Raw genomic sequence first — 4,158 nt, 5'->3', positions numbered from 1 at the left:
CTTTGAGTTCTTTTTGATCTAACTCTTAATTCCGTAATAATCGCAAAGAAAGGTGGCAGGACCGGTTTTACAGGGCTCCGTTTGGCAAGAGTCAAATATAAATATACGACCTCAGTGGCGCGTCAGTCCCATCCCGACTGGCCATGGTAGTTGATTTGCTTCCAAAACCGACAAATCCCCACAGGGTATCCCTTGTTACAAAATCCCCCATGGAGTCTCCCCTTGTACAATTCCCCAAAGAAGTCCACCCCAGCACATCTCCAGCAAGTTTGCTACAAAAAAAAAAATCCTCACAGAGTTCGCATTGGACAAATCCACACGGAGTTTCTCTTGTACAAATCCCTACAGAGTCTCCCTGATAAAATCCCCAAGCAGAACGGGACGGAAAAACCAAAGCCTTATAAGGCAAATCATTACAAAATCTGGAAACGCAAGTCTGAGTAGTCCAAAGGGTTTCGCATGTAAATCTAATCAATGGCAGAGTTTCTCAACAAGAATTAGGCTAAGACAAAGCAATTGGAACGGTTAAGGCCCCCCAAAACCAACCGCCATTTTCAAACTGACAATGTTTTCTTTGTGTAGGAAATTGAGACAGGTGCGACCCGAAGCAGCCATGCATGAAGCTGGTGTAGCCCAAAAGAAATGGAGCACACAAGCATTGAAACAGCCTTGCAGCGGGAAAACGACCAATGGTAAGTTTCCCCATAATTCTTTCGTGCATTTCTGATAAATAAAAAAAAAAGAAAAAAAAAAGAGAGAAAGGGGAGAACCAAAGGAAGGAAAGAAGACAAGGAATAAAAAATGAACATCTCAAAAGAAAAACAAATCATGGTAGCATAGGATCTCGTTCCTCAACTATCCCGGTATAAACCCCGGATCTCCCTGGCATAACCCAAGGAACTTTTTCTATCCAAATTTCCGGCATAACCTGAGGACTCTTTTCCTTTTCGGCATAACCCGATGAATCTTCCCGGCATAACCCGATGAATCTTTTCGGCATAATCCGATAAATCTTCCCGGCATAACTCGATGAATCTTTTCGGCATAATCCGATAAATCCTCACGGCATAACCCGATGAATCCTCCCGGCATAACCCGATGAATCTTTTCGGCATAATCCGATAAATCTTCCCGGCATAACCCGATGAATCTTTTCGGCATAATCCGATAAATCCTCACGGCATAACCCGATGAATCCTCCCGGCATAACCCGATGAATCTCTCGGCATAACCCGATAAACCTTCCCGACATGATCCGACGAATTTTCCGGCATAACCCGATGGATCTTCCCGGCATAACCCGATGGATCTCCGCGGCATAACCCGATGAATTTTTTCGGCATAACCCGATGAATCCCCTCGGCATAACCCGATGAATCTTTTCGGCATAATCCGATAAATCTTCCCGGCATAACCCGATGAATCCCCTCGGCATAACCCGGTGAATCTTTTCGGCATAACCCGATGAATCTTCCCGGCATAACCCGATGAATCCTCCCGGCATAACCCGATGAATCCCCTCGGCATAACCCGATGAATCTTTTCGGCATAATCCGATGAATCTCCCCGGCATGATCCGATGAATCTTCCCGGCATAACCCGATGAATCCCCTCGGCATAACCCGATGAATCTTTTCGGCATAACCCGATGAATCTTCCCGGCATAACCCGATGAATCCTCCCGGCATAACCCGATGAATCCCCTCGGCATAACCCGATGAATCTTTTCGGCATAATACGATGAATCTCCCCGGCATGATCCGATGAATCCTCCCGGCATAACCCGATGAATCCCCTCGGTATAACCCGATGAATCTTTTCGGCATAATCCGATAAATCTTCCCGGCATAACCCGATGAATCTTTTCGGCATAATCCGATAAATCCTCACGGCATAACCCGATGAATCCTCCCGGCATAACCCGATGAATCTCTCGGCATAACCCGATAAACCTTCCCGGCATGATCCGACGAATTTTCCGGCATAACCCGATGGATCTTCCCGGCATAACCCGATGGATCTCCCCGGCATAACCCGATGAATTTTTTCGGCATAACCCGATGAATCCCCTCGGCATAACCCGATGAATCTTTTCGGCATAATCCGATAAATCTTCCCGGCATAACCCGATGAATCTTCCCAGCATAACTCGATGAAACTTTTCGGCATAACCCGAGAACTCTTTCCATGCAGCCAGCATTAGGGTTTTAAACCCTAAACTGAGCTTTTCCATGCAATCAGCATTAGGGTTTTAAAACCCTAAACTGAATTTTTCCTTTAGTCAGCATTAGGGTTTTAAACCCTAAGCTGAACTTTTTCCCATTTAGCCAGCATTAGGGTTTTAAACCCTAAGCTGAGCTTTTCCATGCAATCAACATTAGGGTTTTAAACCCTAAACTGAATTTTCCCTTTAGTCAGCATTAGGGTTTTAAACCCTAAACTGAACTTTTTCCATTCAGCCAGCATTATGGTTTTTTAACCCTAAACTGAGCTTTTCCATGCAATCAGCATTAGGGTTTTAAACCCTGAACTGAATTTTCCCTTTGGTCAGTAATTAGAGTTTCGACTCTAAACTGAACCTTTCCCCAGCTAATCGGTATTAGGGCTCCAACCTTGAACTGAACATTTTTATCTTCCTTCATCAATTTTATGAACTTCCTGGCGAATAAGTCACGAAATTTTCCTAGTGAAACTGGGGCAGAAAATTTCGTTCGTTTGTTTGTTTTTCCCGCAGGTCTAACCTCGAACCACACGGATCAAGATGACCCACGAGATGAGGCTCAACTCAGAATCAAAGAAGAAAAGACAAAAAAAGATATCCCAAGATATCAGAGTGAATGGAAGGCGGATCGACCCCAACATTTGACTAAGGCCCTGAACTCTGCCAGTCGCATTTTACCCAGTATCCCAAAGATTGAACAAGTCGTCCCAACTTGCAAGCATCAAGATTCGGATCGGAGTCTACAAGCAGAATCAGCTAAGACCCAAGATCAAGTCGTAAAAGAATCATAGATAGGAATCTTGTAACTAGCAGTTGACGTGCATAAGTAGTTAGTTCAGTTTCCAATTTTCGTTTGGTTGTAATAAGGCAGTCAGTGACGCAGCAGTGACAACAGCAACAGCAGTAACAGCAAGCATTGCCATCCCATGGTAGTCCCAGCTACCAGAATTTTCCCGAACTACATTGACCTGATTCCTGTTTAGCCCAGGATATGTAGGAAATCTTTGAAGCAAGATTCGGTCAGATCTTTCAAAAACATGCTTCACACGGAGTAGTCCATAAGCAAATATCGCTCATACACGCTCACTTTATCTTTGCACGAAAACTCTTCGTGTTTCCGAACAAAGAGGGGCAGCTGTGAGCACGTGATTTTTGTTTTACGCGACAATCGCTCCAAAAGAAATAAAAATAATAACAAATGGTCCCGCTGTACAACTTTGGATTTTACATGGCACTTTGTTAATTATTTATGATTTTTGCCCATGTTTTATTTTTTTTTTATTAAAAAAAAACAAAATACAAAATGTATGTGTCATGCGTAATTTAAACCGTAATCCGTTTGTTAAATCGAGAATCACAAAATACGCATTTTCTGTCCTGATTTGTTGCCTTGTTTAATTTTACCTACTTCTAACATTTTTGTATGCGTGTAATAAATACGTAAAGTATTAATTAATGGTATTTAGTTTTATTTAATTAGTTTGTGTTTAGGAAAATTAGAAATAAAGAAAAAGAGGTTAAACTCGTTTTAAAGAGCTTGGGCCAATTCCCATTTTTAAAAAAATTCAGGAGGCCCAAATGAACAGCCCAAACGACCCAGTCCCAACAGGCCATCGGCAACACTCCTAAACGACGTCGTACAAGCACTATCTCTGTGAGCCGTTGATGGATTCAAAAGAACGGCCCAGATCTAGCCAATCCTTTACTTAAACGACGCCGTATGAGGCTTTTTAATCATAGCCGTTAATCCATTCCTCATCTAACGGTCAAGGTCACTTCCCCATAACCTATGTTGAACACGACCCATTTCCACCCGAACCAACCCAGACCCCGTTTAGATGGAACGACACCGTTTCCCCTAAGCCTTTAGATCCAAGCCGTTAATCTCGAGTGATCCAACGGCTGAGATCAACCCACCCATTCCATATATAATCCTC

Source organism: Nicotiana tabacum, chromosome 10 (genome assembly GCF_000715075.1).
Source record: "Nicotiana tabacum cultivar K326 chromosome 10, ASM71507v2, whole genome shotgun sequence".
NCBI lineage: Eukaryota > Viridiplantae > Streptophyta > Magnoliopsida > Solanales > Solanaceae > Nicotiana > Nicotiana tabacum.
The sequence above is the reverse complement of the archived record's forward strand: the minus strand, read 5'-3'. Positions refer to the sequence as shown.